Source organism: Protopterus annectens, chromosome 13.part0 (assembly GCF_019279795.1).
Source record: "Protopterus annectens isolate FY-2018-M chromosome 13.part0, PAN1.0, whole genome shotgun sequence".
NCBI classification, from domain to species: Eukaryota; Metazoa; Chordata; order Ceratodontiformes; family Protopteridae; genus Protopterus; species Protopterus annectens.
This window is the reverse complement of record NC_056747.1, coordinates 748801118-748816915: the sequence shown is the minus strand read 5'-3', so window position 1 is coordinate 748816915 and position 15798 is coordinate 748801118.

The following is a 15798-nucleotide window of genomic DNA, read 5'->3' as shown; positions in this document are numbered from 1 at the left end:
CATATACAATTTTCAACTAAATGAGTTTCAGTGAAGTGAGCTTTCAGTGAATTGGTCCCAGTCATTTGAGTTTCAATGAAATGAGTTTTCAATGAAATAAAGTAGACCCATATATATATATATATATATATATATATATATATATATATATATATAGTTTCCCTTCACAAGATCGAATGGTTGGAAGCTCGCAATTCATAATCTTGAGACCAGAATCTCGAACTTCTATTCACTCGAAATTGTGAATGGGAGCCTTAGGTTTAAAAAAATAAAAGGTTAACTTACCTTATTGCAGGGGGCCAGGTCCGCCTGTACCCTAGCAGTTTAAATGTGAATGTTCCATGACGCACTATAGTGGAGAAATGGAAAATCTTCCATTTTGCGCTTACGTGTATAGTGCGGAATGGGAGATTTCCCTTTCCTTCACTATAGTGCGATCTCGGAGTAGGTATATTTAAGTAAAGGGGGTGTGGGGGGTGCAGGGGGGCAAAGCCCCCCCTCAAAAACATTTGAAATGTGTTATTTTTTTTGTCTCTTTAATATGTTCGAGTTTCTCTAAATTCAAGATTCTGGTTTCGAGTTTATGACTTTCGACTTTCTCTAAATTCGATCATATGAAGGGAAACCATATATATATATATATATATATATATATATATATATATATATATATAATTAAAAAAACAAACAAACCAATACAAAATAATTTATAGATAGCTCATTCTCTAAGTGCAATAATGCCCTCCAAGGTGTGTGTTATTGTGGAAAGGGTGTAGAGGCCCTCCGCCACACTTGGTGGGCATTATTTCCACATTAACACACATCCTCATGGGCATTATTGCTTGCATAATGTTGTTTGGTAAGAATGTTGGCAGCTGACCAAGTAGCAGCTTTCAAATTATCTTGGGCAAGAACATTTCCAAAGTCAGCTGCTGATGCTGCTGTTACTGTCATAAGAGGTGCCCTAACAATGTCTTGTAAAGACCTAATGTTCCTGTCACAGTAAAAGACAGAATAGACCAGATCCTTTGATAATGTTTCTTTATTAACAGACAGGCCTTCTTCTGATTTGTAAGAAAAAAAAGTGTATCTGTTTCCTGAATTCAAGGGTTTCTCTCATGTAGTCTATTATCTGCTTATGCATGTAAGACAGACTTAAGATCCTTGCCTTCATTCTGGTAGCTTGGATAAAAAATGACAATTGAATGGGCTGATTTAGAAACACTGTCAAGGAAACCTTTGGTGGAAAGGAAGGGTTAGTTTTCAGTTTCACTCTTTCATAACAAAACAACTGTTTAGGTAACATTCATATTGTCATTTTCCCTGGGATACAATTCACTAAAAAGAGTTTTCCAAGAGATTTATTCTATGTTTGTCGTGAGTCACTGTTGATTCATACTGAAATAATATTAACATTCAATCATGAAACTCAGGTTCCAGAGAAATATGTCTTTGAGGCCTCTTCAATGTATAAAATTTTTGGAGAATGCCTCAACAGATCTATTCACTGCAACTAACAGAACTAAATTCAAGTAGAAACTGCAGCTGCATGATACTTGATGGGTGCCAAATTTGAAACAGACAGTTCAGATAACAAAGACTATTGGAATGGGAAAGTTCAGTGGCTTCTGGCCTTCAATGTACTTCAACAGACAACCATTTCTAATTTTATGAGTAGGGTTTCATTATTTGTGGTATTCTGACTTATATTAGGGTATTTAGGACTTTGATTGGAGAAGAAGTCAGTGATATGCATTAAAATTTTGTGTTTGAACCAACAGTCTGAGTGTCTTGAGAATGGGTTGTAATAGCTTGTCCTCCTGCAAAGGGCCATGGAAGAGAATTAGTCAAGTTCAATAAGAAGGACAACCATAACTACTGATCTAGCTGGACTTATTATGATGAGACTATTTGCTTTACTTTGCTTGCAGCAGCACCTTCTGAATCAGAAGAAATGGTGGGATGGCATGCAGTAAAGTTTGGGATCAGGAGCAAAAGACAGCATTTATTTTACAAACTGTCTCTTGAGGAAAGGGTTGAAGTTGTATGTTGAAATGGGCTGCAAACAAAGGCATGCCACACATCTGCACAGTATCCTGAAGGTTCTATGGATAAACTTTTCATTTATGAACTCCATTTACTTTACATTTTTTTCTGGCATTTTACAGCATCTATCCTCAGTTTTCATTGCCAAGACCTTCCATTAGTCTTTAGCTGGCTCTCTCCCTGTGTTGAAGCCTTGCAAACTAGAGATAGCAATGCTGAATCACAGGGGAGCAAAAAGAGATAAGATTATGGTATTCCTATATAACACCAATCTAATGGCATTTGGAGGGGAATTTTGTTATATTTTACCCACTATCTCTTCCCATGACAGGTACAGAATGACACCATTGTAAAACTTGACTGCAGACAATTTGCTGGTGTGTACCTCATACCTCTACTGTGGGCTGAACCTGAACTGCAAATCCCATCCACTGGGATAAGTGAGCTGCCAAAATCAGGTTGGTCAACCCAGGGTCTCTGGAATCATAGTCTAAGCTCTATTACTCTGTATGTCAGAGCAATGCTGGAGCTAGAGTTATTTATTTCTGCTTAGCTATTCTAGCTATTCTGGAATCATAGAGCTCTGTCTAAGGAGTTAAGGAGTATACTAGTTGGTTCTGTAATACTGAGATATGCACTGCTGACAACTGTGCATTCTGTTGTGTACCCCAATTCTAAATCAGCTGTGTCTCTCTGCAGAACTGGAAATATTCATTAACCATTATTTGTTGATATATTGCATCATTGTTGTATTGTATGTACTGATTTGATGGTGATCTGAGTGAAAATTGTCTTGAAAGCTGTAACAACCCTCTAGACTAATTTTATTGCTTTCAGATTGATATGAAGAGATATTTCATGCTGAGACAAGTGGCTCTAGATTGACAGTTCATTAAATAACCTCCTCATGCATAATTTGAAGGATCAGATGTTAGAGGATGGAGAAAGTAGGATCATTCATCTGGGAAGATGATTTAGCTCTGTTCATCATAAGAACCCAGACTGAAGTAGGAGAATCCATTTCTGTAGGCATCTGCAGATTGATCCAAGATGTTTTTAAGATACCATTTTGTTTTCTTCATGTGTGCCCTTGTGTAATGAATTAAGATGGTGTGAGATGATGTGCATCTTCATATATAGGTTCATAGATTAGTACTAAGCTAACTGCCCTTGCGAGCCATTTTAAGCTTAGCTAATTATCCCTTGTGGGACTCAAACCCAGCACCTTGTGTTTGTAAGGCAAACACCTTAACCATTAGGCCACCCTCCCAACCCAGGGATTTGTTTTTTTCTTTTGGCTTGTTGTTGAGAATAGTCTTCCAGGTGTCTTTCAATCTCTGTTTGCTTCAGTTGGGTACAAGATGTTTTTATATTTATTGAAAATATGACTATTTATATAAATGTATGATTATGTGTGTTATGCATGATAATTTAATAAAGATGTTTCTTGTTAAAAAAAATTGAGCCTTTGACTGTTCTTATACTATGAATGTTGAAGAAGTCGAGGATAATATCTTGTAATTTGTTGTATTCTCAAATACTGTATAAAGAAAACGGCTGGAGTTTTCTTCTCTAGGAATATCTCCTTTGTCTTTTCTACAGCATGGCGATTGTTCAGGTAATGGAAGATTGTTTTGTTTTCCAGAGATTTGCAAATACTGCAGCTAAATAATGAGTCAAGTCTCTGGAGGGTGGGAACAGCTGAAAAGACAGAGCTGAAAATTGAAATGATGTTGTGCTGACATTTGATATTTTCTGTGAGATTGCCTTGTAGACATTTATCATATCCAGAGTTACCATGTAAGAATTGTCAAGTTTAAATGGATGAAATGCTTCTGACAAATCTAAAAGTGGTCTTCGGACAGTTTTCATTTTGGGAACTAGGTGTACTCTTCAAGAAAAAATCATAACCTGGTTGATAGGCACCTTTTTTTGAAAATAAATGGTATACTGACTGAAAAGTCTTTTGTATCTGATATAGTAGAATTTATATAACATATCTATGACTTCTCTTGTGGTGAAACCCTGAGTTGTTTTATGAAGTACTTGAATTTGTTTTATTTGCTACCATGAAAATAGGTGACATTGAGAACTCCCTCTGGGGGTGCTGGGCAAGGAGACATATAAAGTTTGCAGTCATCTGTAGGATCTTTAATTGAATTTGCCCTTTTCTCCTAAACTTTTGTTACATGAAAATTGTTTTATTCTACACTGTCCTCATTGACAAAGTTATAGGCAGGTTTTCCTCTCTACGAAAAGACCATAGTTCCTTTGAAACTTTGTTTTATAAAGGAGGATGATAAAACTCTTTAAAAAGAGCCTACTGGAGCCTACAGTCAGATTTTGTGCCCAAGGAATGGAAGATAGTTACAGTCATTACCTTGTATAAAGGAGATCCAACCAGTGATCCTGGTAACTACAGGCCCATAAGTATGACCAGCCTCATATGTAAGCCCATGGAAAGAATCATCATGAACATGATAAATGAGGACATAGGTTACCTGCAAATGCTGGACCCATAACAGTTAGGCTTTGTTAAAGGAAGGTCATGTCTACTAAATCTGGTGGACTTTTTTGAGAGGGTCACCACAGCATTGGATGAAGGCAAGACTTTGCACACAGTTTGCCTTGATCTGACCAAGCCTTTTGATACAATATCCCACTCAGACATTATAGACAAGCTCACTAATTTGGGTATAAACCCTTTTATCACTTGCTGGATAGCCAAATGTCTCACTGATAGGACCAGGAGATCACCACCTCCAACAAGAGGCCAGTCACTAGCAGAGTACCCCAGGGCTTTATAGTGGGCCTGCTCCTTTTTGGCATCTCTTTCTCTGAAATGGAAGCAAATGCTGAAGGCTTATGGCTGACTAAGTTTGCAGATAATTGCAAGTTGGGGGTTATCATGGACTCCCCTGCAAATAGTAACATTCTTTAAGAAGGCCTTTCTCTGACTAACAAATGTTGCCAAAGCCATCGTTTTAAACTCAGTGCTAAGTAATGCATAATTGCACCCTTTGAGAAGTCAACCATCATGGCTAATTACCATATTGATAATATGCCCCTAAGAGCTGACCAGTGATCAGGGAACTGGGTACGCATGTAGACAGTAGTGTTATCTTAGACCACCATGTGACCACAGTGGTGAGGAAATCCGTTTATGCTGTGTAACTTATAAGGAATTATAAGTAAGAGTGTGGCATCTAGGTCCAAAGAGGTCATTATCCCACTGTACTCTACCCTTAGCAGACCAATCACAGAGTACAATGTTCTCTTTGTTATGTACCTAACCAGGCATATGCAGAGACTAGAGCGACCTCAGTAGTTCCTTATAAAAAGAATACAAGGCATAACTAACCTGCCTTACGCAGTGTGCCTTAAGTCCCTTTCCCTTTACTCAGTCTTGTATAGATTGCTGAGGGGTGATCTATGCCTGGCTTACAAGGCATCCAGAAATCCTACACTTACGAATATTCTGCATATTTGTAAGTCAAATAGTACCAAAAATACAAGATCTAAGGACCTGAATTTTGTCTGTGACTTAAACAGAACATGTGGGAGAGACATATATGTGTACCAGAGGCTGTCCCTCCTATGAAACAGGCATCTATTCCATGTGAAGCTGACTTTGTCTATTAGCCAGTTTAAGTGCAACGTAGACCAGTGGATGGAGAATAGGAAATTTACACCAGGCCTGGCACCCATGTCTCTTATGGACAGAGGTAGCTTATAAATGCCAGGCCCTCAAAGTCCTGTTTGAATACATGACATCATTATTCTTAAAGGAAAACTTGGATAAGCTAGGAAAGGCCGACATTGGTGTAGGTCAATGTGTTTGTATGTACCTTTAAGAAGCTATCTAAGGACTTGCACAAATGTAGAAATACTGAGCATGTGCGAGCCTGACTGCCATTTTATAGTAAGCTGTTGAAATGTAAGCATGTATGTATGTAAGGTCTGTCTGTTAATCAGTTTGTTTATATTTTATGATGCTGCTATCCATCCTGATGTGTTTCTATGTAATAAAGCATGTAAATGAACTACCCCGCCTGATTGTCATCTATGTTAGAGAGGGACGAGCAACATGGTGTCAGAAGAGGCATGTCAAAAAAGGACATGGGGCCAGAATGGAAGCCAGATTCTTCAATTTAAGCCCGAGAGGCACCCGGTTGGTATTGGAGGAATATGGAGGAGGGATAATCCCCACGGCACGTATAATTTGCAAAACAGGTCAGAAACAAATTTTAGATGTTAAAACTTGCTCAAATAATTTCTTATTCACAAAATATGAAATGAGGCATACAGAACGCTCTAAATGATATTTGAATAAACCGATATGTACGATATTGATAAAAATATTCAAATTACTATGGAACATGTTTGAAATAAGTCCAAATTGCATAAAATTAATAATATAAGAGGAAACAACCGCATTTTCGCTAACCATGTATTTTTTGTATTAACTAAAGATATCCGGGTTATCAGAACTGTATAAAGCGTTCATGTTTGTGCAGTATTACAATAAAGTTATTTCACAAAATACAGCCATTTCAGAGCATATTTCACAAAGTGAAGTATTGTGAAGAGTTTATTGTGATTTTAATGTTATTACACGTTCTCACAGCACAGCTTGTTTGTACATAATTACAAGGGCCATATTTTCAGTGTGTTTGTGCATACTTTGTGGGCATGGCAGACAGATTTCGAAAACCTAGTGCACTTGTTTTTGACAACAATATTGCAGAGAACTGGAGAATGGTTGAGCAAGAGTACGACATTTTTATAGAGGCTGCATTTTCTGATAAAGATGACTGTACAAAGGCAGTTAGTTATTCTACTTAATTTAGCTAGGTCAGAAGCCATTAAAAGAGAATGTTCATTTGTGTATGCACCTACTATCTTTGCAGTAGAGGGGGAAAACTGTCATATTGTTGTATCAGCGTAGTCAAGGGAGGACTCTGAGTGCTTAAAACATAAATTTAGAGAAATGTGTAACCCGCAGACAAATGTTACAATGGAAAGGCGCTTATTTTATACAAGGGATAAAAAGCCAGTGAAACTTTTGCAGCATATATAACTGAATTGAGAAACAAAGCTAAAATTTGCAGATTTGGTGATTTAAAGGAGGAGTTAATAAAAGACAGACTTGTGTGTGGTATTAAGGATGATGTTGTGAGAAAGCTTTTGCTTCATGACAGTTAATCAACTTTGAATAAAGCCATTGAGATTTGTCAGATATATGAGCTGACAGAAAATCACACAAATATGCTTACAAATGAGAGATGCATGCTTCCAGTAACTTTTAGAGCTCATGCTGATAGTATGCAGCACACGGTTAAAAGAAACAGGCCCAAGCACATGGCAGCAACTGTAGCCCCTGCAGCACTCACTGGTAAAACCAGAGCTTTCCAGCAAATTCCAGAGTTCACACAGTCTCAGTGAATCATAAGAGTGAGTCAGCAAACAGGCATAAGGGTGAGGGTGCGTGATTACCCAGTTTTATTACCAACTGTCATAATTGTGGTGGAAGTCATAAATCTAAAAGGGAAAAATGTTTAGGTTTTGCTCAGCAATATCACAAATGCAGTAAATGGAATAATTTCAAGAGGTTTTGTAAATCAAAAGGCACACATTATTTCATTAAAAGGGAACATTTTAAGAAATGAGTTGATCAATTGAAAAGTTGCAACCCTACTCTTTATGTTGATGGTGTGTCAGTGCTTAATGAAACAGTGCAGTAGATTTAAGGGCCATGAATGACGTATTTTGTACTGTTCAGATAAATGGCAAACCCATGGAGCTCAAAACTGACACAGGTTCCAAGTGCAATGTTATGTCAGCAGCAACATTTGCTAGAGTGTGTCATGGTGAAAGGCTTGATTTGGCAAAGTGTGCGAAGCTTGTTGCTTATGGTGGTGAAGAAATTCATACTGAAGGCTCAGTAGTGCTTTCATGTTACTCTGCTGGTTGAAGCTACAACTTGTTATTTTATGTGGTCAAGAGGCACGTCCAGTCATTATTAGGGCTCAGAGACAGTTTGAAAATGGGACTGCTTTCATTTAACAAGGAAGTCCATCATGTTAGCTTGAAAGACCACTACTCTAATTTTGCCCAGTATAATTTTTCTACCTATACTGATCTTTTCGAAGCAAACTAGGGAAGCTTCCAGTTGTGTACCCCATGAAGTTAGACCAAGATGTCAGTCCAGTTATCAGGCCAGCTCAAAAAGTTTCAATAGCTAGACAGGACAGAGTCAAAGCCGAGTTAGAGAAAAGGGTGCCAGAAGGTGTGATTTGTCCACTTGGTTCATCCACTTCAACTGAATGGGTATCTTCCATGGTGGTAGCTCATAAGAAAAGCTCAGATGACATCAGAATATGTATTGATCCATGAGATTTGAAGAAAGCACTAAAAAGATCTCAACATCCAATGCATATAGTCGAAGAAGTCGCAGATCTGATGCCAAATGCCACTGTTTCTTCTGACATAGATGCAAAGAGTTCATTTTGGCAAATTCAGCTTGACAAGGAATCATCATTGCTAACTACTTTCAGTACTCCATTTGGAAGATACAGATTTTTGAGAATGCCATTTGGGATAAATTCTGCAAGTGAAGTCTTTCAAAGTGCAATAGAGCTAATTTTTTCTGGGTAGCCTTGTGCTATTATAGTAGATGACATGCTAGTAGGAGGTAATGGTGAAGCTGAGCATGACAGAAACCCCAGAAAAGATCTGGAAAGAGCACGTCAAGTGAATCTTAAGCTCAGTCCACAAAAATGCAAATTCAGGTTACAAAAGGTTACTTATGTTGGTCATTTATTTACCAGTTCAGGCCTACGACCAGACCCTTCTAAGCAAACAGCCAGCTCCAATGTTCAAGCCCTGCAATGTTTTCTTGGCATGGTTAAATACCTAAGCAAGTTCATTCTAGACTTGAGCCAACTTTCAACACTACTTAGAGAGCTGACATGTAAAGATGTATCATGGTCTTGGTTAGAACAACACCAAAGAGTATTTGATGTCCTGAAACATAGAATTGCCAGTTCACCAACTCTCAGATACTATGATGTTCACAAGTCACTCTTTCATGTGATGGTTTGAGATTTGGTCTAGGTGCAGTCATTCTACAAGAGGCTCATCCTGTTGCCTATGCACCGAGATCTCTTACCCAAACTGAAATGCAGTACGCCCAAATCGAGAAAGTGCTTTTGGCAATTGTGTTTCCATGTTCGAAGTTCCATGATCGATGTTCCATGATTATGTTTATGGTAGACCTGAGATTGGAACAGACCACCAACCTCTAGTCACTATTTTGAGAAAGCCTGTGCATAGAGCAACAGCCAGATTGCAATGTATGATGTTGAGATTGCAAAAATATCATTTCACTTTTGTCTACAAGATAGGCAAACTTCTTTATCTTGCTGATACATTGTCCAGATCACCCAGAAACTTCACTGAACAGCATGAGAATGAGAACCTTGATTTTGAAGTCATGGGAGTGAGACATTTTTCTTCCTCATGTCTTGATGAGCTGAGAGATCACACAACCACAGATCCAGTTTTACAGAAGCTCAGCCACTTTATCAATCAAGGATGGCTGTCAAAGCAATCTAGTTTACCTCAAGAAATGCAACCTTATTTTCCATACAGAGATGAGATTTTGTCTGACAATGGTATCATTCTGGAAGGTCCAAAGTAATTATTCCAAAGTCCTTGCAACAAGAGTACATTACTATCTTGCATCGTGGTCACCCAGGTACCGACTCTACTAAAAGAAGGGTGAGAGGACTAGTATTTTGGCCTTCTATGTCACAAGACATTGAGAGAGTACTTTTATCTTGTTCTGTGTGTAACAGTACTAAGCCACATCAACAGAAGGAACCACTTCAGCTTAACCAGATTCCTGAACTACCTTGGTCGACAGTAGCCACTGATATTTTCGAGTGGAATGGTCATTATTTGGTGTTAGTAGACTCTTACTTCAATTGGTTCGAGATTTACCTACTTCCTAATCTAGCATCCAGTACTGTCATTACTAACATGAAGCATCATTTTGCAGTCCATGGTAATCTGCACAAAGTTATTTCTGACAATGTTACACAGTTTACAAGCCAACAGTTCAAAAGTTTTACTAAAGAGTCGGACTTTACTCATGTCATGAGTAGCCCAGAGTTTCTGCAGTCAAATGGTTTGGCAGAATGTGCAGTTCAACATGCAAAATGATTACTAGAGAAGTCAAAACAAGACTATAGTGATGTTTTCCTGAATCTCTTGAATCTCAGAAATACTCCTTGCGATAAGCATCTTGGTTCACCTGCCCAGAGACTTCTGTCGAGAGAAACCAGAACCACGTTACCAATCAGTAGTCAATTGTTGGTTCCATGTGACAAGAACAACAGGTCAGTGAAAACCAATCTGTTGAAGAGGCGTTTAACTGAGAAGTCCTACTATGATAAGACCAGCAAACTGTTCAATCCACTGCGAAAAGGAGAAGTGGTAAGGATGCAGACTTTCAAAGGTTATGATTGGATGGAGTCATGAAGAATATTTGCCCAGAGCTGAGATTGTGCATTGTAGAATCACAAGGAGTAGAGTTTAGGTGGAATCAGAAGCATTTGATGCCGATGTCTGAGCCTATAGCACAGCACATAGCCTGTGAAAAAGACTCTATCTCAGAGTGAGTATTCCAGTTCCTGAGGAAGTTCCAGAGAATATTCCCATCCCTGTGTTGAATCCAGAAGTTTCTGATTAAAGTTGTTTACCAAAGATTGTTCCTGTTGCAAGATTCAGTCCAGATTGCTATGCTACTAGATCTGGTTGTATCTCCAGACCACGTAATAGATACACGTCAACTTGGACATGAATATTATGTTTGTTTCTAATGTATATAGTAATGCATGTCTAACTCCAATGTTATTTTCAGCTAATAGCAATCTTTTTAAGAGGAAGGATGTAGATCAATGTGTGTGTATGCATCTTTAAGAAGTTATCTAAGGGCTTGCACAAGTGCATAAATACTGAGTACGTGTGAGCCTGACTACTGCCATTTTGTAGTAAGCTGTTGCGATGTAAGCATGTATGTAAGCTTGGTCTGTTAATCTGTTCGTTTATATTTTATGATGCTGCTATCCATCTTGATGTGTTTCTATGCAATAAAGCATCTAAATTAACTCCTCTGCCTGCTTGTCATCTATGTTAGAGAGGGATGAGTGACAATTACCCAAGTAATCTATAAATTTATGAATCTATGAATATGAAAAAAATAGACTGTATACACATTCTACCCAAAAGTAAAAAACAAAACAAAACACAAAAACAAGACTTTACACTAACACATAGAAAGGACATGTGCAGGACAACAAAAAAACACACACCTACATTCGTGGAACCTCTCAATAAAAATCTGCCCAAGCAACAAGGCCCTCCAAAGCAGAAATGCAAGCAACCTCCACCCCCCAACATAACCCAAATGACACATAGCCCATAAACTCAGTGTGCCACTCAACCACAGCCCATAAGCCATAAAAATGTACCCAACACTCTAGTCATAGGTGACTCTATAGTCAGGCACACTGATGTTCCACTCAACAGGCTAAACAAGGAGAAAGTTACTGTCAGCTGCCTGTCGGGTGCCAGGATCCACCACATAACACGCGCACACAGGTCACTCCACAACAAGTACAACTATGACTCTGTCATTGTCCATGTTGGTGTGAATGACTTGAGATGTACCTCCCTGGACTACATGAAAAGAGACATGGAGGAGCTGTCTGATATTGTAGCCCAGGCAGGTATGACCCTAGTCCTGAGTTGCATCCTGCCATCACCCAGAATTATACCACAGTACAAGGACAAAATGATTGGCTTCAACAATTGGCTAAGCTTCTGGTGTCATTCTAAGGGGATCCAGTATCAGTCTGCCTGGGATGACATGATTGACAGACCAGGATGCTTTGCCAGAGATGGCCTGCATCTGTCGCCTTTGGGATTCCGGATACTGGCTAACTCTCTTGCCACCCCTATAGTGCCTTTTTTTTAGGCAAGGTTCAAATGACAAATTCACCACCGTTAGAGGTACAAGCAAGCAAAATATGAGGGTAATGCCACTCAATGCTAAATCTCAAAGTGCACTCACTCAAGGCACTCCTTAAAATGGAGAACATCGACATCTGTGCAGTGACAGAGACCTGGTTCAAGCCTCCAGAGAGCACCCCTGCATTACCAGGCTATAATTCATACCACACCTTTCGGCCACCTAACCTGGACCGAAACACTAAAGGCGGAGGCGTGTCCATATTCATTAAGGATATCCACACCTCCAGGCTAATTGCTGAGCGTAATGCATCTGAGATTATCCATGTGCAACTAACTCGGGAAAAGACAACAATCCAAATTGTAGCTTGCTACAGATCCCCCACCATGCCCCAGGATTCACACTCCTCATTTCTTGATACATTGGAAAATATTAGGGTACAACCTAACACCCCAGTAATGGGCGATTTCAACTACCCTACCATTAACTGGGAAAACTACTCATGTACCAACTCTTTTGCTCAACGTTTTCTGGAATTCATAAATTCCAATGTCTTGGATCAACTTATCCACACCCCCACCAGGGGCAGCAATATCCTAGACCTAGTCATTACCAACATGTACAATTGGTTTTCCACACCAGAGGTCAATTCCTCGTTGGTTAGATCCGACCACAAGCTAATCACCTTAGACATCCACATCTTGCCCCCACCCCCCATTAGGGAAACAACCGTAAAAAATTTCTCCAAAGCCAACTTCACACTTCTTAAGACAGAAGTAGCAAACTTCACAAAACCCATGCAGACAGACAAGTGAGGTACGACTGCTGAATCTTACACAAATGCATTTTATAAGCACTTACACAACTGCTTGGATCATGCAATCTTTAACAGAACCAAGATGCTATCCTCCAAAAAAAGGAAGCCAATCTGGTGGTCCTCTGCCATAAACAAACTCTACAACAGAAGAAAAACTGTTGCAAAAAAGTGTAAAATAAAATCCCATGATTGGAGGAACTCCCTGGTCAGCCTCAGTAAGAAGCTGAGATCCCTCATAAAATCCTCCAAAGCTAGTTACGAAAACAAAATCACCACTGATTCCAAAGACAACCACAAAGCATTCTATAGCTATGTCAAGAATTTCAATGGCAACACTCAGATCTGATCTGAGTTACACCACAATGGCACTAAATATACAGAACCAACTGATATTGCCAACATCCTGGCAGATAGTTTCAGTACTAACTTTACCCCCCTCTCACCCCCTAAAGGGCCCATCTCTATACCGGAAGAATGCAAAGTTCCTGTAATCATGGCTGCACAGGTAAAAAGCACACTCTCCAAAGCCAAGAAAACAGCATCCATGGGACCTGGCAACATCCCAGAGTGCCTTCTACATGAACTACAGAATGAACTGGCACCCCACCTAAGTTCCATGTTCAATCATAGCCTCACCTCAGGCTTTGCACCCACTGAATGGCACATAGCAACAGTTATCCCACTCCACAAAGGGGGAGCCACCACAGACCCTGGGAACTACCACCCCATTAGCCTGATGAGCCTGGTCTGCAAGGCTATGGAATGTATCATCATGGAACTTATAAACAATGACATTGGTAATCTCCAAACTCTGGACCCCACCCATTCTGGGTTTGTAAAAGGCAGATCATGTCTTCTAAACCTGATAGACTTCTTTGAAGTGGTCACCAAAGACATAGATGAGGGTAAGGTGGTTCACACAGCCTATCTAGATCTCACCACGGCTTTTGACACCATCCCCCACTCTGGAATTATAGATAAACACACTAAACTAGGTATAAATCCCTATGTCACAAGATGGGTTGCCAACTGGCTCACTGACAGAACCCACACTGTGAAAGTAGCAGACTCCAAATCTGACTTCAGACCAGTGACAAGTGGAGGACCACAGGGTTCAGTCCTGGATCCTCTCCTGTTTGTTATCTACTTCTCTGAAGTACAGGCTAACAAAGAAGGCCTTTGGCTAATGAAATTCACAGATGACTGGAAACTAGGAGCCATAATCGAAACTCCTAAAAATGTGGACATCCTACAAAAGGGCCTCACTGAGATAGATGCCTAGTGTCAAAGCCATGGCCTCAAGCTCAATGCCAAAAAGTGCATTGTTATCCCTTTTGGTAAAAACTCTGCACCCATGAACTACCACATAGGTGGCAGTCTACTTAACACCGAAAGTGTGATAAGAGACCTTGGGACACAGGTGGACAGTAGCCTCTCCTTTGGTAATCACATTGCCACAGTAGTCAGGAAATTCTTCTACGTGGCACACCTCATCACAAAAGGTTTCTCATCCAGGAAAAAAGAAGTCATTGTTCCCCTCTACTCGTCACTCATTAGACCCATTATAGAATACAGCGCCCCTTTTGGTATGTACCTCACAAGACTTCTACAACTGGAAAGGCCACAAAAATACCTCACAAAGAGGATTACCGGCCTCAAACTGATGCCCTATGCAGACTGTCCCAAAAAATTCCAGCTTTACTCTGTTGCATATCGCCTACTCAGAGGTGATCTCTGCCTAACATACAAAGCTTTGTCAAACCCTCAACTGCTGGACATGCTCCACTTAAAGAAATCCCAATCCCTTTGAACTGCACACTGTGGGGACCTAAACCTTGTCACCACAATAAACATAACATGCTGGAGGGTTAGATTCCTGTCCCAGAGACTTCCAATACTCTGGAACAAACTACCTATCTATATCAAACAAAGCTCCTCATTAGCACTCTTCAAGAAAAATCTTGATGATTGGATGAGAGATAGGAAATTCACCCTGGGGATCACTTCTCTGGCTCTGCTCGACAGGGGCACAGGAAAATAATTTTCTTGGGTGGCGAAAGCCAGGGTACCTTTTTGGATAAGCTTATATAGGCCCTAGGGCTAATAGCCTAGTACCTACCTATGAACCTATGAACTTGCTTTCTCAAATTCAATTAAACTTTTTGCAAAAAGGAATGTTTTTAATTGTCCAGCATACCTTTTCTTCATGGTAGTCTTCTGTTTCATTAAAATACCTTTCCTTTCATTTTTTTTCTCAAGGTTTGTAATTAATGTCATCAGCTAGTTGACTAAGTGGTATATTATAGGTAAACAGGATATCCAAGAGACAGATTTGATATCTTTAGACATGCCTTCATCCTGACCTGTACATGCCTTCTACCTGTAACATAATTGATTCTAGAAGGAATCTACAGAAAACATAAATGGACTAAGGAGTCTATACCTTTTTCTTATTAGGTGTAGTAACATGTTTTTCCATTGTTTGTAGTACCACTGTTTGGCAGTTTCTTAAGTGTATCTTGAATGTGATAACTGATAAGTTATCATATGAGGTAGACAGGGCCATGCCTTATGCATAAGCCAGCTAGGCAGACACCTAGGGTGCTGATCTTGTAGGGATGCCCTTTCTGTACGTAGTTATTTAAATACATTGGCTCTTTCCTCTAAATATATGAAGCACTGTTGAGCTTAATAGTTGCTGTAGAAAATAGGGATGTGTTATATGAACAGTTTGGTGACAACCTAGCATTAAAGAACAGTGCCTGTTGTCCGACGTAAGATACTAAAGTCAAATGATGCAATTATTTCAATGACATCTGGGGGTGTTTTGAAAATGTTTATTTCAGGACCACAAGTAATATATATATACAGAACAGATATGAAAAACTACATTCTAAAC